Source organism: Hetaerina americana, unplaced genomic scaffold (genome assembly GCF_022747635.1).
Source record: "Hetaerina americana unplaced genomic scaffold, ioHetAmer1.1.p SCAF_7, whole genome shotgun sequence".
NCBI classification, from domain to species: Eukaryota; Metazoa; Arthropoda; class Insecta; order Odonata; family Calopterygidae; genus Hetaerina; species Hetaerina americana.
This window is the reverse complement of record NW_027287316.1, coordinates 79,740,462-79,761,099: the sequence shown is the minus strand read 5'-3', so window position 1 is coordinate 79,761,099 and position 20,638 is coordinate 79,740,462.

Below are 20,638 nucleotides of genomic sequence, written 5' to 3'. Positions count from 1 at the left end.
TCCTGTTCCTTCCCTTTCCTCTTTTGCCCAACATTCTACCCTCTATCACAGTCTTCAACATCCCACTGCCGGTCAACACCCCCTTCATCCACTTTTCCTGCCTCCATAGGATTGCTCCCAACAAACCCCTCTCTTCACCCACCATACCAAGTACTTCCTCATTTGTTTTCTTCTCTGTCCATTTCACCTTCTCCATTCTTCTCCACACCCACATTTCAAAAGCCTCCAATCAACGTCTATCCGCCTGCTTCAATGACCACGTTTCCGCACCGTACATAGCTACGCTCCATATCAAAGTTTTTACGAGTCTTTTCTTAACATCCTTACTCAGAGTCCCCGTCATCAACTCCCTCCTCCTTGTGAAAGCCTCTTTGCCAAGCGCAATTCTTCTCCTTACGTCCCTAATACTTTGACCGTGTTGGTCCAAAACACTACCGAGATACGTAAACTGTTCTACCTGCTCTAGTTTTTGCCCTCCTATTTTAATGTTAAGCTTGGCCTTTTTCTTTCTAGAAAATCGCATAACCTTTGTTTTATTAATATTGATTCTTATCCCATACCTGTCGCACTGAATTTTCAATTCACTCAGCAATGCTTGCAGCCCCTTGGCTGACTGACAAACTAAAGCTTGGTCATCAGCAAACTTAACTGATTTTACGAATTCCCCGCCCACCTTCATTCCTACCTCGAGTTCTTCCCATGCCTCTTTGATCATTTCCTCTGCATACAGGTTGAACAGGTATATATCAACGGTGATAATGGGCAACCCTGCCTTACACCCCTTCCTAAAACTGCCCATCCTGACTCCCCGATTCCCACCCGCACCTGAGCAGTCTGAGACATGTACAGGTTGCGGATTAGCCTCCTTTCCCTCCAATCTATTCCTATTTTCTGCAGAATACTCATTAGTTTTTCCCAATTCACTCTATCAAACGCTTTTTCGAAATCTACGAAAAAGGCAAATACCTCCTGGCTGTGTTCTATATTCCTCTCGATTAATAATCTCATTACTGCAATGGCATCACGCGTACCTCTCCCCTTCCTAAACCCAAACTGATCATCCCCTAAGTAATCACTTGCCCTACTCTCTATCCTTTTGTTTATGATCCTGAGAACAACTTTAGCTACGTGGGATATCAAACTAATTGTCCTATAGTCCTCACATGACGTGGCCTTTACCTTTTTCGGAATAGGATCTAAAACTGATCTCACAAAGTCTTCCGGCCAGATTCCCTCCTCATAAATACTACGGATCAGCCCATATAGCCTCTTCCTCCCACATTTTCCTAAGCATTTTAAAAGTTCCGCGGGAATGTTATCTACCCCCACGGCCTTATTTAGTTTCATCTCCCTTAATGCCCTTTCTATATCATTGTCTAGTATGCCTGGACCTAAGCTGTCTTCCTCTACGTCATTTTCCTTTTCAATGTCTAACTTTGTTGGTCTGAGTGCTTTACTATACAGTTCTTCTATATACTCCTTCCATCTCTCTTGGATCTTTCCTGCGTCAACTATTACCTTACTTGCCTTATCTCTAACTGTTAGCATATCTCTTCCTTTCTTATTTCCCGATAACGATTTAACTTTGCTGTAAAGCGCACCGATTTCACCCTTCCTCTGCAGACTTCCATCCTCCATGATTTTCTCTACCGCCTGTTTGTATTCCTTCCTTTTCAACCCATTTAATGCTTCTACATTCCATTTTCTAACTCGCCGCCCCTGCCTTATCTTTTTGAAACGTACGCTACATTTCATAACAACTAAACTGTGGTCTGAGTCCGCATCCGCTCCCGGGAAGCTGTGGGAATTTATCACACTGTGTCTAACCAGGATATTATCTAGCTGATATCTTCCTGAGTCACCTGGCATTTTCCATGTATACCTGCGTCTTTTGTGGTGTCTAAACCAAGTGTGGATGATGACTAACCCCTGTCTCCTGCAGACCTCAACTGCTTTCTCCCCGCGGTCATTCCTCGGGCCTAAACCGTAGTCCCCCCCTCATCACAATCTCTTCTTTTCCCTACCGTCGCATTCCAATCCCCCATCACTATCAAATTTTTCCCTGCAGGAACACACGCGATTATGTCCTCTAAGTGATCGTATATCCTATCGACCTCTTCTTCCTTATGGTTGCTCGGTGGCATGTATACCTGAATAATAACTAAGTTCGTCGGTTCTGCTTTTATCTCCACTAGTAGTATTCTATCCGTTACCTGCTCTATGTTGACTACGCTTCTTCCTACCTCTTCATTTAATATTATGGCAACCCCTCGTTGGCTCTCGTCCCCACCGCTGTATATTATTCTATACTTATCACTCCAGTAATCCCCGCTATCTTTCCATCTCACCTCGCATAGACCTAAAATATCTATATTTCCCCTTTCCATCTCTCGCTTAACATTCTCCAATTTCCCTGTCCTCATCATTGCCCTAACATTCCACGTTTCTATTCTAACTAATTTGGTCTTCTTCTCCTTCGTCTTCTGTCCTGCTGCTGCTGGTTTTCCCTTGCAAGGGTTTCGTGGGATGACGACCGCGGAAGCCTTGCCTCCCCCGCGGCCGGGCACGACACACGGCCGATTGAGCCGAGCCCCGTGGTTGCCAGGACTCAAAATATCTCTATAGTCCATCATATATTTCTTGGGAATGAAAATTGAGGTGGTTTCCCGTTGCATTCCTCAATAGTTTTTTTAACGTGACACCATCACTTACTGGCCGCCCCACTGGGGTCAGACGCCATTGCAGCCGCCTCACTGAGGAACAGACGCTGCGTGGACTACTTTTCGTCTGGCTCCTAACCTTCAACCTATCTGGCATGGGTGACCCTACCAGGAGCAATTTTTATTACTCCCGCCAGCACATCTCTAGGGGTCATCGGAGCGCACAAGCCCTTCCACCACGTCAAGGTTGTAGTCCGGGGAGGGATGTTTTATATATATTTAAAATAATATATGTGAGTATTATTATTTTATCGAAGTCATTAAAATTATTTTGTGTCCTCTCCTTCAGTACGTATTCACTCTCTCTGTTATCCTAACTGTCATGATTGAATAGTATTTTCGGATAACTTTCGGATAAGTTTCGTGCAGACTAATTCTCCCCACTATAAACGCTCTTTTTCCGTAATTTATAATTTTATTAGAGTTATAGTAGTCTACCACTCAAAGTTGTATATTCATTGTGAAAGCTTCCCGGAAGAAAGTGACCTTCACGTCGAGATTAGTTTAAGATTGATCTAGGGACTGAACAAAGTTACACTTGTAAGGCCCAACAAACATGGCACTGAATAAATGCTTAAACCACCTGAATTAAAATTGGCTATTTTCAAACTTCACATTCCATCCGACGCGTCGAACATATCTTCCCTACTAGCTCCCCGACCCAAAATTCTCCTCGCTTCCATTTTCTTCGAAACTCCACTGCCATTCATCACTGCATTTATCCACTTTCGCTGGCCCCTTCCAGTTTCAACTAACCACCGTTCATACTGCCCCGTGACGATCATGCCTTGAAACTTCTTTTATTTGTGTGTCTATGCTTTGCATCTTTACATCGCATTCCTGAAACCAACTCTCTTCTCTTCATGAAAGCCTTAATTGTTTGAGGAGAACCCGAGTGTTCTACCCTCGTGAATTTGTGAACCTGACCAAAAGGCGGGCAGGGAGAGACGGAGTGTGTTGAGAGAGGTAGGGGTGGGGGTTGTCGTCGGAGGGTTGGCGGCACTGTGGGAGGGTGAATGGGAGTGGGAGGGGGATAGCTTGGGTTTTTGACCACTCCGTTTCGACTGGGGAGGTATTCTTCGCATGGGGCGATTTTCGCCCGAGCGCAGGAAGGAGGGAGCGACATCTGTGCGCCGGTGTGCGAGAGGGGAGGGGAGGCGTTGCCTCTCACACCCGTGCTTTGGAAGTGTGTGCCGCTGGGAGAGGAGATTGGTGGTCTTCGTTGTTGCTCCTCCATCCGGATGTATGTAGAACACTGCCATTTAATCGTACTCTCTCCAAGTTGTGGTTTTGTGGTCCTTATCTGCCTGATAACCTTCTATCCACCGTTAATTTGTTGTGGCAGGGAGTAATTCTATGCAAGTTTTGAGCTATTCGTTTAAAAGTACGCCAATTTTACGGCACTAGTGTATGTGACAATTAAGAATGCTTCAGTTAAAAATTACTGAATATACGTGCCTATTTGAGTTGTCGCAATTTTCTTTGTTCTTGTTTAAAGACAACAAGGTTAATTTAAAGCGGAATCAGTGATTTGCGTCTCTAGTTTCAGTGAAAACGTTTGTGCAACCGGTGTTATAAAATACTCCACCATACATTGTTTGTATAAAAAGTATTGGTAAAAGTTTCGGAATATATATTTTTTTCAGATACTGCTACAATGCGTCAAGATTCTTCAAAATACACATCTTAAGCGTCGACGCACTTTAGTCAGCGCCTTCCACACGACTCGAAGGCTTCCTCGTAGGCGGATTCCGTAAGGTCCTTATAAGGGAACGCGTTTAAGCTTCTTTGACGGCACTTAGGGTCCCATGGTGGTCTCCTTATTGGGGGTATTTCCCTTTTGGGAATAGGAAATAGTCTGTTTGCTGAAGTCGATACTGTAAGAGAGTTGGGGAATCGTCGCGATCGCATTTCCCGCAGATTTACGTTGGAGAGCTGGCATTAAGGGTATTCTTGGAATCGCTCATGAAGTAAGAGCTTCTCAACCTCTTGCCGTTGATTTAGATTCAAATGCCTTTCGAAGTGATTTTTCACCTCGAGGCAAAAGTTCCCTAACCTTAGACCCATGATCTGAAAAGGAAGATCCTTGGCGCTTCGTATAGGGTGCTCATGAAGCACGAGGTCCCTTCGTTTGTTATCCTCCTTGTCTCAAACAACAGGCGTTTCACTTCCTTCTCTATGGCAGTGGGGTCAGGATTTCCATTCCTAAAGTTCACGGCCGCATGGAGTATTCCTGGTTCTGTGGTGCTTCCAGAGAAATTTTCATGCAGTGGGATCATTGAGAAAGTAACTAGCTGAATTATAAATTTCTTATCCTACCGAAAACAAAGAGTATTAATCGATGCAGTGGTCACAAAGCAGAGGAAGTTACTTGCAGACATCTGCTCGGAAGTGTTTACAAACTTCTCCTTTGACCTTATATTTTATTTATGTATTCGCTCATTCGTTCAATGTGCCTCAGTTTTTTTGCGTCACGCCCTATGCTGTCGCCTGTGCAATCGACTTTTCTCTTGAAACCTGTGACCCCTTATGGCGAGCATTAAAGTCTCCGACGAAACTGATGCCTGTTGCTCGCGATAAGATTTTCTATAAAGGAACTCCTCGAAAGAGTTCATTTTATATGTCACCAAAGCTATACGAATCTTGTCCAGTTGCTCATGATAAAATTTACTTAAAATCTGATGTGCCGCCGAGTTGCCATTTTTTGATTATGTAAGAACTAAATAAAGCTAAATTAGCAGCAGTAGTCATTTTTCTTAATAAAATTAAGGCAACCTATCAGGTATTTGCTGCACTGTATCGTATACCTTTATAAGTTTCTTTGATTCCTCCTTTATATATATATAAAATCTTCGAAATGGAACGCTCTTCGGCGACGCACAAATATATAAAAACACAGATGTAGATTTTTAGAATATAGAGACACAAAGAAAGGACACTCACAATTTGTTATTTGACGTTTCGACAGCACGGCTGTCGTCTTCAGAAACTATAACTATATATATATATATATATATATATATATATATATATATATATATATATATATATATATATATATATATATATATATATATATATATATATTTTTATATATATATATTTATATATATATATATATTTATATATATATACACACAAATCCATGTCTCTCTCTCTCTCTCTCTATATATATATATATATATATTCTCTGGACACATGGCTCTGACTCTCTCAACAACTTCTTATCCGCCTTAAATTCATCTTTCACGGTTAAATTCACCTCTTCCATTTCAGACTCCACCATCACCTTTCTTGACACAGACATCTCACTTCAAAACAACAAATTCACTACTTCAGTACACATCAAAGCCACTAACCATCAGCAATACCTACACCACACAAGCTGTCATCCTCAACACACGAAACGCTCGATTCCTAACTCTCTCTCTATCCGCGGACACCGAATTTGCAACACCACAGCCACTCTCAACAAATACCTTACCAATCTACACCTTGCACTCCTCAAACGCGGTTACCCAGAAAAGTTGCTACGAAATAAAATCCACCGTTCCACCCGACCACACACACCACACAATAACAAGCCCACATCTGACGCAGGACTCAACCTTTGCACCACCTATTACCCCGGATCACACAGACTGAAAACCCTCCTTAAAGAACTGTTTCCAATTTTACATGACAATGACGCGACCTCATCCTTACTACCCCAATGCCCATCTATCGCATACAGACGACCCGCCAATCTCAAAAACCTTCTGAGATCCACCAACCCTTTGGCGCCCCCCCGTGACAAATTTCCCAATATTTCCCCAACTTGCAACCGCCCCCGATGTAAAACCTGTCCTCTTATTATGCCTACTCCCCCCTCCCTACATCCCCTCATAGCCCCCCCACCTCGTTCCCACGCTAATTGCCTCTCAAAAAATATTATTTATCTTTTATCATGCAAACATTGCACTTCCTTCTACATAGGTGAATGCATTACCCCCTTATCCATCCGAATGAATAATCACCGGTACTCCTGTAATTCTGCCTCACTCTCTTCTCTTCCTATCCCTTCACACGCCAATTCCCACAACCTTTCATTCGACCAGTGTTTTTCCCTCAGCATCCTAGAATCCCTACCTGATTCAGCTACCAACATAGAGGTGAGAACTCGTGAATCCGCCTACATACTATCCTTCCGTTCCTTTAAAATTCCCACCCTTAACCGCCATATTTAATTTCCCTCCCAGCATTCCCTCCACACCTCCCCTCCACACCTCCCCTCCACGCCCATAACTCTTTCCCCTCTCCTGATCCATAGCATATTTTCAGTCTCTCTTGAAGAAGGCCCCTGAGAGGGCCGAAAGCTCGAACAATTTACCGTGTAAGTGTTCTTTTATATGTGTCTATTCTTTTCTATTTGTGTTATGTTGTGTCAGCCCATTATTGTGCCGCTCGTATGAGTTTTTCCGGACAATCGTTATATATATATATATATATATATATATATATATATATATATATATATATATATATATACACACACACAAATCCCTGTCTCTTATATCCCTGACTCTTTCTTATTTATATCACCTTATAATTGTTGTTCTTTACGATCGAGTGAGGGCATTAGTGGCAATAATTACTCATACATTCAAAGAACTGCGGGAGATGCCGCGACAAACTTTAACGGTGTCATCCGTTAATATACATTGAATTGCAGAAACTTTTAAAGAGTAGAAGTCATCAGATTGGGAGCTCGGGCAAGGCGATACATTCGGTATTTCGCGTATTTACAGCCATCTTTTTACACTGTTTCATATACAATTTTATTCGTGTGAACTAATTGCTGCAAAGGCGCCTCTCACCTTCAATAGTTATTTTATTGAACGATTTTATATAAACTGAATGGTTTCTATGTAATCCGGTTTAACTATATATTTTTAGTGAACGGAAGCAGTTTAATGAAATACACGCGGATGATTTTGTGGTGTTTTAGGAAAACGTTTGTCGTAAGCGGAAGTTGGACGAAATGTTTGGCTTCGCGTGTGGGGTGGTGTTGCCGAGTTTTCTTTCGCTCCCTTCCTTTTTCTCGTCCGGGGGAGGGTGGTGGGGCGGAGGGTCCTGGGGAAGGGCCCGCGTTTGCGTGGGTGGGACGAGAGAGGTCGTCGACCCCACCACTTCGACACCCCCTCTTCCCGGGAATCCTCTCCTCCATGGCGCATAAAAAAATGGCCATGGGCTGTTCTCTCGGGCAAAGGAGGGACCCACAGGGGGAGGGAGGGGTGTCGTCGGAGGGGGGTCGAGGGGGAGTGGGTAATGACCATTTTGGGATGTGTGCAGGTGGCGGTGAAGGGATGATGCCGCCCGGAGGGACATCTGGGGCCCGTTTCTGAAAGCTATAAGTCGGCTAACGAATCTTTTGAAAAAAGCTGTGTCCTGAACAAAGGGTGGCCAAGTGCCTAGAGCTCAAGTGCCGTACTCTTGTAATATATTCCCATTTCTCATTGTGCTCATCATGTGCCGACAATACTTGGCTCCTTCAATTAACTCTGAATACATTGCAGTTGTAATTATTCACTCAATCCGTCGTTTTCTCGAAATATCATTTTTCGCTTTATGGAAATTATTTTAATATTTTCCCGGTGACATAACTTCTCAATTTCAAAAATTAATTTGTAATTTTTTTACATCGCCTTTCCTTAATTTTAAATTTAATATTTCTTTGCGACCATTTTAGAGTGCAAAAATCGTTCACCTTGACCGGGATTCGAACCCGGATCCCTCGATGTTCGAGTGCTTTAGTAAGTTAAGCTATCGAGGCGTCCTCTTAAACTTTGAAATTTTGGATGATGCTTTGATAGCTTAACTGGCTAATGTACTAAGCCGGGTATCGAGGGATCCGGGTTCGAATCCCGGTCAAGGCGAATGATTTTTACACTCCGAGATTGTTGCATTGAAATGCATTTTAGCGGATGACTCCGTTAAAAGTTACGGTTACGGCATCTCCCGCAGTTTCTTGGAATTTACATTTTATTCTATTAAAAGTAGAACCTAAAATGTTATCAATTAACACGATTTTTTGCTATTGTCATCAAATATTAATGGATAAGTTATTTCACTTAGCAAAATACTTTAATGCATTGTTTTTAATCGTTTAATTTTATTGCTTTAATTATAATCAGTTTCGGAATCGCCTTTACGTTTTTTTATATTTTTCGCTCTGTCAGTGTTTTTCTTAACATCCTTATCATAACACATTTTGCAGCGTTATTTGGATAGATATGTTATCAGTATTCAATTCCATATATTTCATACATGCATTTGAAATATAATTAAATATCCCGTTCTTATAAGTATTTCGTGGACCTTGTTCCTTACAACTTACCGTCTCCGTACTTTCCTTCATTACGAGGTAACTAAGAAGTCATCCAGTGCCTTCTGGATGAAGTACACAGTGGAATTCCAGACAATGCCTTGAATATTATCCATTCCTTGATCCCTCCCCTTTCAAGATGTCTCCAAACACTACGAGAAGTGAGTGGAATAGCGGGCATCGCTTGCGCCCTCCTAGTCAAAAGGCCCTTCGCAGGAACCCTAACATTTTGGAGACCTTTCGCGAGATAGTGGAATGCTCCGGAAGACCTTCAAGGCCGCATAGATGTTGTCCGGGACACGGCTTCAAATACCATGAAAATTTTTCAGATGCAACTACTTTGTAATGCAGGAATGCAAAATGTTCTCCGCTATTTATACCTAGTAGTAATCAGCAACCAGGAAATTGCGGGTGTTCAAATTAAATGTGTAATTGTAAGACTTGTAAACTACCTTGTACCCTTGAGAGATTCTGGCTACACTGCTTGGATTACGAACTAGTGGGTGTTTTGTGCGATGGTGACGGAGGCCTTAGGAGGTTGGAGGGCGCGTGCGAGTTGGGCGCGTCCCCGTGGCCTAAAACCCATGTTACAAGAATGGTCAGTTTAATGTTTCCACATGTACAAGGTCTGTCCCAAAAGTAGTAGGACTGAGTTTGTTAAAAAGAATTTATTTCCAGAATTGATACATTCACTCAAAAGTCTTAGAAATATAGTAGTACCCTTTTGCGTACACACATCGCTGCCAGTGGGTTTTCCACGCCTCGTATGGCTTCTTGAAGGCGATGCCCGGAATACTGCTATGCTCTCTTGCCATCGTAACGCTCCCACCAAGCCGTGGCCACATCCTCTGAGCACGAATTCGAGTCGGGGAAGAGGAAGAGGTCTAGTGGGGATTTGTCTAAAAAATTTGGATCCTCAATCACATGTTCGAGAAGCTCTTGGCAGATCCACGAGCGAGTTTCCTTTTCTTTGGCCGAGAGCACTCGCCGCACCAACTTCCCACACACCTTTCTCATGCCCATGTTTTCGGTCACAAGTCGATGCACATCACTCTTAGGGATGCATAGTTCATCAGAAACCATACGAGTACTTAATATGCAATCCTTGTCCAACAAAACGTTCAGTCTTGAAAGACTTTCGTTACTTTTTGAGGTCGAAGTGCGTCCTGAACGTTCGGCGTCTTTAACATCTTCTCTACCCTCCCGAAACTACTTGCGCCAGTCAAAAACACCCAATCTACCCATGGCATTATCACCATAAGCTGCCTTGAACATTTCATGAGTCCGGTTTTGCCCAGTACCACGCAAAATCGGATAACGTTGGGCCGATCCAATAGCTGGTTCATAGCAGAGCGTAACGAGGTCACTTGATTAAGGTTCCGCAGACAAATGATCAACACTCCGTAAAGACTGGGAGCTAACTGTCACCGGCCTCCAGTCTTTCCTGAGACTCCCCTCCCACGAACTCAGCCAGAGAAACCGCCGCGGGTCTATCCGTCCATCCGGGAAAAAATAAGTCATGCTACTTTTGGGACACACCTTGCACTTCAGCTAATTATTTTCTGTGTGCTCCCTTATTTATTATTGTTAATTTTTGAAAGGACTTAAAAGGAAAGTGAAGGATAAAGGGAGAGGGAGGAAGGGAAGGCACTATATTGGTACAGTAATTGGATATTTGTCATTTATGAACGAGAGCTGTGGTAGTTCAATGGGTTGAGTGATGGCTGTTAGAGCGGAGGTCCCGGATTTGAAAGGTTTTCGCCCCTGGGCACCCTCAGCTTCACACATTCGGTGTGATTTTTCAGATATCAGATCTTCCTCGGGAATGAATGGCGGCTTTAGTAAAGAAATTGGCCTCACACCCGAATGTTTGATATTTGCGTGCCTTTTTTATGGCTCAGAGTAAGGGGACATTTACCCTCGCTCATCAAAACGAACTGTCCAACCTTTGGGAACGCATGTCCCACGCTATTGTCTATTTAATGTGAAATGCTCTGAATCAAATCATACCCGAAACATAGCAAAGATATATAGATGTTCTCTGCCCACTCTCACCTGCAGACAGTGTTTTGAGACTGTTGCGTATGAAACCCGACAAACAAATGACGATTAATATCATTGAGCTTTTGATTTCATTTCCAAATACTTGTTAAAATATGCAGTTAATCTCCGACACGGGGTCGCACAATTGATATGTTTGTGACTAATAACCCGGAAGTTTTTACAAAGGTGGGCATAACTGACTGTGACAAAAACCATAAACGCCGTAATCAACCCTAAGGTCGGTTTGGTAGGTGATGATAGAGTCCACACAGTACTAAGCCCAACGGAGTGTAAAAGTCACACATCAGGGTAGGGGGGTCATTTCTCTTCCCTGTCCCGGTTATGGTTTTCCAGGAAGATCTGGTACCCGACAAATAACATGGCTGCCAGTGCCAAGTGAGAGGCTTGCCCAGGAATCGAATCCGTGCCCTCCGGTCAGTAGTCCAACGCTCTACCCCTAGCCTACCGCGACCCACAATTAAGGATAATAACTGCGGGGCTATATTAATGGCAATTAAGTTCGTGAGAGTGATAAAGAGAAACGTTGAAGCTAATCTATTCAATATAGGTAACTTTAATGAGATTGGGGCGAAATCAAAACCCAGATTGCAATCATTCAAGTCGGAAACTCATAGCATTGACACAGAATACACTTGGAAACTAGGTTTAAATAATTATAACTGCTGAAATATGGAAGTTTAGTGGATACAGACGCAAATACAATAATAAAGAACCAAGATGGTACAACGGAGATGGGAGGTCGACCTTGAGACGGAAAGGCCCATTTCAACGTTTACAATAGTTTAAAAATTAGTAACGAAATGAGGACGTGGGAGAGTGATGATGACATCAATCTGCAAACACGTTGAATGCCAAGAAAAAATGAAAAAGAATGCGTGGAATGCTAATCGTACCTTAAAATTAAAGTACTATATCCCAATGACCCAAATTCATTTTTATCTCAGGAGAGAGGCGTTACTTTGCTTTTGCTTAGCCATGTTTGAAATATATAGCAAATATTTTAAATACACGGCAGAAAACTTTATTTCAAGAATTGAACAAATTGCAGAGAAAATCCGCCAAATTTGTAAAATAAAATGCCACGACAAGCGAGTAAGCCTGACAAGTATGGTAGTGGAATCAGTCGGGGTGTCCCCTCTATTTACGAAGAGAGTACTCAACACTCAAGACTAGGCAGAAAGGTAGAGGACACGAGGGTTTTCTTGCAAAACCAACGGGACTACTGCGGCACAAAAATGCTATTGGTAGATTCAATTGAATCAGAGAGACGGACTGATTCAAGTTCTCTTACATACACTCGAATGTATTCATAAAAGATTTTAACCTAAGCACGCAAGAGTATTTAATTAAACAAGTACGTTTAATGATTATATTAATTGTTGCACGATATATGTAGATACGTTTGATATTGATATTTTGATATTTTAGTAACCTGCAAGCCACTGATAGGGTGTGTGGCATGGGGTGAAAACACACCGGACTAATTTTGACCCGAACATGACCCTACAGTAGTCGGACAATGTTATTCTGATCCTTTATGGCTCGTGGGAAAAATGGCATCCTAATCAATCTCTCCTACAATTAATCCCTCTAGTTTTATTGACATGATATCTCCTACCGTAGTACAATGGGGGCATTGATACATTTTTATAAACATTATTGCTAAAGAGACGTCCTTCCAATTAATACAAGAGTTTTCATGTGTAATTTAAACTTCGCTCCGTGAGTGATTTTCAGCCTAGTTGCTCTAATATTTTGAATACGCTACTAAGTTTATCATAACAACGTTTTACAAATATAGCTCCTCTGCGCTGCAAACGATCCCATTGGGTAATTAATCCAACTTCGCGAGTAGCCCATATACTAGCAGCTTATTTTCAATGAGGCCTAACCACCGACATCTGCGCATGTATGTGTCTGACAGTTTTTGTATATGAATTCAAATGCAAGCGTTAACTCATATTCGCGCGTATATGCCCATCCCCACACCCCGCCGCACCCCTCTGAGGTGGCCTGCAAAGCCTATGTACGTGTACATGCGAAGTAAAAGAGTCATCAAGTATCGGAAAGGTTTGAAGAGCAGTCGATCTAATTGATTTGTGACCCGCTTGGGTTAATAGCATAGCAATAATGACCGTCGAATGCAGTCCACCATTTGGCAGCTTTTCATTCATCATTTCACTTTCCAACTCGGTCTTTCCCTACGTACTTGCACCTGAAGACGGTCCGGTGTTTCTAATCATTTTACTTCAATACATCGCATTTGTCACTCGCTAATGCTAGGACGTTTGGACCGAGTCGGACCACTTAACTCTTGCAAATTGCACGCTTTACCTCGAATTCGCAACTTTATTGCACTCCGGAACTGACGCATATAATGTGTGAGATTCAAATTGGTTGGGAGCTATTAAGTGTGAGGAGTTGATGAATGGTTTATTTGCATTTCAAGGAATGCAGTGCCGTACTGAACGGGCTTAGAATTGTGGAAAAGTTTATGCTTAGAGTCAAACCAAAATCCACCCTCACCAGGTGATCTCCTCTTAATAATAATAATATATTTGGCATTATTTTGCAGAAAAGAACCTCCCTCCCCTCACAAAAACCCCTTCCACCTCCCTCACCCCTCCCACTGCGCGTGCGCAATCGCAGTGGACTGTGGGTGGGGATCCGACATGCTAGAGGGAGGGAGAATGGGGAGGTCGGTCGGGAGAGTGAGAGTGAAAGGGTGGCGCCGGCCCTAATTGAAATAGTTTCCCCGACTCGATTACCATCTCGCTTCGATCTCTCGATCGGAACTCGCCAGAGCGTGCGCTTCTTAGTTTCGCAGAAATAATGAAAGGAGACGGAGGGCTGCTGTTTCGGCGTCGGCCCACTCGGGACGAAAGGCGCCGGCCGGCGTCTCGAGCAAGTCTTCGTGTTCGACGACGACTCGAAGTCATGGCGACACCGACTTAATCACCAAGGGCAATATTCTCAAATCGGGATTGGTTAATTAAAAATCAACTAATTCCAGAGAAGATTCTTTGCATTTTCTTTTCTTTCCCTGGAAGCAACTTCACGTTTACGGTGATCCCCCATTCCTAAAAAATTGTGGACTAGAAAACAAAAAAGCGGAGTTGAAAACTTAAAAAGAAAAAAACTCAAAGGAAATATAGGAAAACTCAAAAGCAAGCACAGCAGATAGATACAATAAACACAAAATAATAAAGAACAAATCTAAAACAAGTGAAACTTATTAGAAGAGTACTAGGTAAATGTGATGAAAAGGTCACAGAGAAATGTTATCTGTCGTTAGTTAGGCCTCATATAGAATAAGCTACAAGGGTATGGGATCCTCACGAAGATGGATTGATTGCCGAATTAGATTGCGTGCCGTGTAGATAGGAGCTAGATGTGTATAGCGTTGTTATGATAAACTTCGTAGCCTATCCAAAATATTAGAGCAAATAGGCAGGGAATCACGCACGGAGCGAAGGTTAAATTACAGATTGAAGCACTCACATATATTGGAAAGGTGTCTCTTTAGCAGTGATGTTGAAAATGTTTTAATAGCCCCATCGTACTACGTTAGGAGAGATCATGACTATTAAATGAGAGAGATTAAGCGTAGAGTAGATAGATTTAAGATGCTATTGCTTCTTGGCACGATAAGGGATCAGAATAACGTCCAACCACGTTAGGATAATTTCTGGTCAAAATTTATTTATTGTGAATTCATCCCCTGCCACACACCCTAGCGGTGGCTTGCAGGGCACAAAAATATATATAAAAACTAATCAAGCGTGGCGCGTTGAATCGGGATTGCCTGCGACCAGCATCACTCTCAATTGGATCTATTCCTTCAGGGAATTAACATTGAGGAAACCGAAATTCTCACCCAAGGAAACAGAATTTGAAGTCAGATGTTTTACTGGGAATGGAATTAAAGCATGTGGAATCTCTTCCGAAGGACCGCCCTCAACGGTACCTACCCAATACGTGTAGCATGTCGCTTTCAGTGAAGGACATTTTGAATTTCCGTGGCTGCATCCCTGGGATGGTTATAAAACTGAAACTTCTAAAAGGGCACTCTTCAAAACGGATACAGACACCACTCGGAAATCTTTGCTACTTTCCTTTAGGGTAACGCGTGCTTTCAAAATTTTCAAAATCCTTAAAATAACCTCGTACTCAGTTTTCTGAGGCTTCGACAATATTTTGGGGTATTCCTTCAGTAAAAGACTCCACTAATTGCAAAATGGACGGGATTTAACGATTTAAAGACTTCAAATGGGTGTAGGGTACTGCCTATGTGGAACCCGATGATGCGGCGAGGCAGTGAGAGACCTTTTGCGTGCGAGAAATCAAGGAAGAAAAATGTTTAAATTTTAAGGTTTCCTTCTAAATCACACTATTACAAGGTAAGATTAAATGACACGAAACACAGAGCAATTATTTTCAGATATTACGTATTGGTAAAATCTCGATGAGAGGTTAAAGGGGAAAATTTACACATTGTTTTCTTTGTTCTGCTATTCTCATCAAAGGCCACTTATTATTTTTATGCCGCGCATGGGACGCTATCTCTCCTTTCAATATTATTTTTATGTTTACATTTCTGAAATATTAAAAAAGAGCCAACGAAACTTTTTTACATTTGAAACAGAATTTCGGATCAATGCCAAAATTTCAGAGTGTATAAAAATCATTCGCCTTGACCGGGATTCAAACCCGGGTCCCTCAATATCCGGGCGAGTGCTCTAGCCCGTTAAGCTATCGAGGCTGTATTTGAAAGTTTGACTAGCTATAGAGCCCCCCACCGGAAATTGAGGGATCCGGGTTCGAATTCTGGTCAAGGCGAATGATTTTTACACTGACATTGTTGCATTGAAATGCAGATTAGCGGATGACTCCGTTAAAAGTTACCGTGGCGGCATCTCCCGCAATTTCTTTGGAATCGCAGATATTTAGCAAAAATATAAAGTTAAAACGAAGGGAGATGAAACGTAAAAAAAGAGAGAATTAGAAATACCAAAGAGTGAGACGAGCAAAGCGCACCTAGGAGGTGTGTGATGCGGTCGCGACTCGGTGGTGGGGGGCGGGGGAACGAGCAGGGAGGGAAGGGGGAGTAGGTGGGGAGGGGGGATGGAGGAGTTTAAAGAGTCGTGATTTGTTGCGTGGGTGGGCGCAGGGGGAAATAACCCGAGTGTGGACTTGAATACGTCACTGGGCGAATTACATTGGCCGGGTGGGGGGAATGAATAAGGGGGGGTGGTCCTTCTTCAATCAAACGGCACCATTTTCCGTTTAAGACGTCTTTGTGTCACTTGAAGCATGTTGACCCGGTTGCCTGGTTAGCTTGAGAGCGCTCTCAGCCGCGCGCTTGGGTCCTGTCTGTGCTCCACCATGCCCATGTACGTGGTCTGCCCAAAAAATACGCGAACTAGTGCAACCTGGTGGCGCTATTTGCCTGAGACCCAATGAGCCGTCTGTGTTTGGCGGATCGTCGAGCTGTGCGTATGGTACCAGTTATGCTGGTTTTTGTTGTCCTTGTTTTTACTGTTTGTCGAAAACGGAAATTGATGAAATCACGGAGCAACGAATCAACATCAAGTTTTTTGATTAAATGCGGTAAAAGCCATCAAGAAATTACTGAAATGTTGACAGCTGTTTACGGTGATAATGCTAAGAAGAAAACATCCGTTGTCAAGTGGATTAAGCGTTTTAAAGATGGCCGACAATATGCCACGGATGATGCAAGGAGGCCGGGACGACCTTCAAGCACCTGTGTTGACGACAACATTGATCGTGTGCGGTCCCTTGCCCCTTATTTACGGATCGTCAGAAAACAGTCCAAATAAAGTTGATGAACTGAATATAGGAAAATCAACCGGGCACGCTGTTTTAACCAAACGTTTTTGGGTTTTAAAAAAATGTGTGCAAAAATCGTGCTCAAGCTGCATTGATTGTTCGCCAGTTTCTGGCATAAAATTCAATCGCTATCCTTGATCATCCTCCTAATTATCCAGATCTCGCCCCCTGGGATGTTTTCTTATTCCCTGAAATGCAAAAATGTCATTAGGGGAAATCACTGGGAAGATGTGGACACAATAAAGCAAGAAACGACGAGAAAACTAAAAAGCCTAATTGCCGAGGACTTCCAAGGGTGCTTTAAACAGTGGAACAGAAGATGGCATAAGAAGTGCATAGCCTACGAATGGAGAGTACTTTGAAGGGGACAAAATCGATGTAGACTAAATTTTGCCAAATAAAGTTTTGATGGCCTCAGTTGGTGTATTTATTGGACAGGGTAGTGTGCATCTAGATGATACTTTGCAAAATGTAATAAATTGAAATCATAGGCGGATATGAATTCCGTAGTCATACCTCCAACCAGTAATCTCTAAGGCGCAGCGACTGGATTGCATAGGTTCAGAGGCGTAACGCGGTGAGTGGCAGGAAAGGACAGCATGTAGAAGTTTCCGTTACCGGCTCCAGGATTCCGAGTTCAGATCTGGGTGAAGCCTGCTAACACTCTTAGCGGAAATGAGCGGGATTTCTCGGAAAAAGAGGCCGGAACAAGGGAGGGGTGCACATTTCATACTTGGTAATATTTCAACGAATGATTTTAACGATCAGATATTCTATATTCTCACCTCACTATAAAACATCACGTATTTTAAACCACCATGAGCAGGGTCGCGTGACAAGCAATTTTCGGACTCCGTCTCATATAATTTTTCTCATGAAGATATCTTCGGAATTGATGACAGCTTAGAAAAATTAGGCTCTTCGAACAATGTAGTCAGCGCATTTGAAATTGTTTCATCTGAGTTCGCCATTTTTGCAAGATGGAACGATGTGCATTTGTGCATGCATGTTTTTCGGAGTCTGCTTTCGATATAGGGCTGTGATACGGGACCCTAATAATTCCCTCAATGGAGACAAAAATACTCTTCTTCTAACCCTTGCTCTTCAGGATCTCTTAAACTCCATCATAGGTCAGAGTCCAACAATTGTCGAACGCGAACCACATTGTTGTTAGTTTTGCTGGTTGACGGCCGCCCAGACAGCGTCGTTCGTCGTGAACCTCTTCCCGGCCCTCCTTAAAGGCCTTTTAACCTCCTCGAAACTTGTGAGTAGGATAGAGCAGAGTCCCCGTAAGCCTCACGAATCATTTTTTTTAAGTCTCTTAAAGGTATTTTTTAAGTTAAGCGCAACACTTAGTAATCGCGTAGCGTTGCTCGATTGTCGATTCCCTGTTTTTTCGTGACTAGGTCGGCGCGCAGAGGTTTACAATAACCGATGTCCTGCCGCTTCCACAGCTTGGAGAGCACTGAGACCGGTTGTGCGGCAAAGCTTAGTGTCCCTATCACCTACCGCAAGTTGTTCGATCCCACTCCGACTATTAGGAGCGGCGGGGGAAATTTAATTGCGTTACCTTCGGAACGCACCATGTAATAGCCTCAATCCCCATTGCTCTCTTCAATTGTGGAGGGAATAACTAACTAATATTTCAAGTTGCACAGCACACTTACTTTCTTTCCTCAGCAGTGGTCGATCAATCTAGCGAACCTTCTCTAAATGTTCTCAAACCTTTCTAGCAGCACGTTCTCCCATGGGCCCAAACTACTTCCCGCCTATTCCACATGTGGCCTCAGGCAGGTAAATTAACTGCTCTTCACTACTTTCTTTATCATTGCATCGTCCCCTATCTAGTGAAATCGCGTCTTTCGTAAATCCATGCTCCAGTGAACCACTTACCCCGAGGATGGTTGTTTTCTATCTGCGCTAAAAGGAACACGTATGAGTAAAATAATCAGTTTCCGGCCGCGGTCCAGCGGATGCACTCAGTGTTGAAGTGCTTATGTAGTATTGCCAGAGGCCTTCTCTGACGCGAATGGCTCATTTCGAGTGAACTCCTCGTTAGAATCTGGAGCTCCCAACTCTTCAATCCTCCTCCACCCGCGAAGGGTGACGGAGAAGCATATTGGGGAGGCAGGAAGAACGTATTATACGTAAATATTCTTTGGAAGCTGGAGCGAGCCAAGAATTTTAGGTCACCCTGCCATTGGAAATTAGAGAAATTCATGACACTTGCCATTCCCTTTAGTTTTGATTGGGGGAATTCCCGGAAGTGCGTGATAACCCATCGTCCAATAAGACTGACTAAGAAAACAGCATTTGCTTCGCAAAATTCATATTTATTCATCAACATATTCGCCTTCAAGAGCGATATACACAATCACTCCAACGCTTTTCTTCCTTTTCGGATGCCATGCTTGTAAAACTATTTGTTCTTGCCCTCTCAAAATAAGAAGCTTCAGTTGATCAGCGATGACTTCCTCATTCGAGCCAAATGTTTTTCCCTGGAGAATATTTTTGAGATCAGCAAACAGCCATTAGTACTCGGTGGGGGCTGGATCTGGAGAGTATGGGGGGTGGTGGGGAAGCAGATTGAAGTCCAACTCGTTCAATTTGGCGATTGTTTCCATTGACTCGTTGCACTGTGGTGCAATGTCTTCATGAAAGATGAATTTTTTCTTCTTAATGTGCGGTCGTTTTTTAGCGATTTCGTCCTTCAAAAGCTCCAATAGCTGAATATAATAGAAGCCATTGATAAATTATCCCTTTTCAAGGAAGCTGATGTAAATTATACCTTGCGCATCCCAAAATAATGTCCCGGGACTTATTGATTGATGGGTTACTTTTACTTATTTTGTCACGTATTTTTCGGAGGGAAAAGTGTCCATAATGTATCGGCAATCGTTTTTTCTCAAACTCTTGCCTACACCTTCGCCTACCAATTTAATGCTGGGCTAAAAGCCATCCAGTTTGTCTCAGCTTTAAACTTGAATGGTTTGTACTCACCTGACAGTCGGCATAAGTATGCATTTGTCTTCTTCCTGTCTCCTCCAAGGATCTCCCATCCCCATTATAATCGTCTTCACTTCATATTTGGCGCACGCTTCTGGCGCGGGGGGCGTGGTGGGGGAGTCGAAGAGATCGCCGGGATCAGGGGTGCCGACACACTCTCTTCCCCCCCCCTGGTCTTCTTTCATCTTCCCTCCGCGCCCCACCTCTCGACGCCGCAACAATTAACAACGTGTCCGCCCCTTCCTCTCTCCACCCCTTCTCCTCTCGCCGGGCCTTAAATCTTTTAGCGGTTAACCGGGAGATACGGGTGGAGGCGGCAGCGGGGTCGAAGCGGCGGTGCGAGTTCGGAGACCGCATTGAGTGGGGGTTTAAAGCGGAGGTTGGCGCGAGAGGGGCGGGAAGGAGAGGGGTGCGATGTTAAATGGCTCCCTCGCTTTACCAATGGGGGTGAGTGGCCGTCTGTTTTCATCGAAAGGGGATGATGATTCCAGAGACGGCACCTTTTCCCTTTAGGACGAGGGGCGAAGGGTCCTCCTCCCTCCATCGAGACACTGCAGCGTCACAAAACGGCCCGGCCCGGCCTCTTCTTCGTCCGGTGCTTGAGACGGACGGCGGCGACGCCTCGCTCGACTGC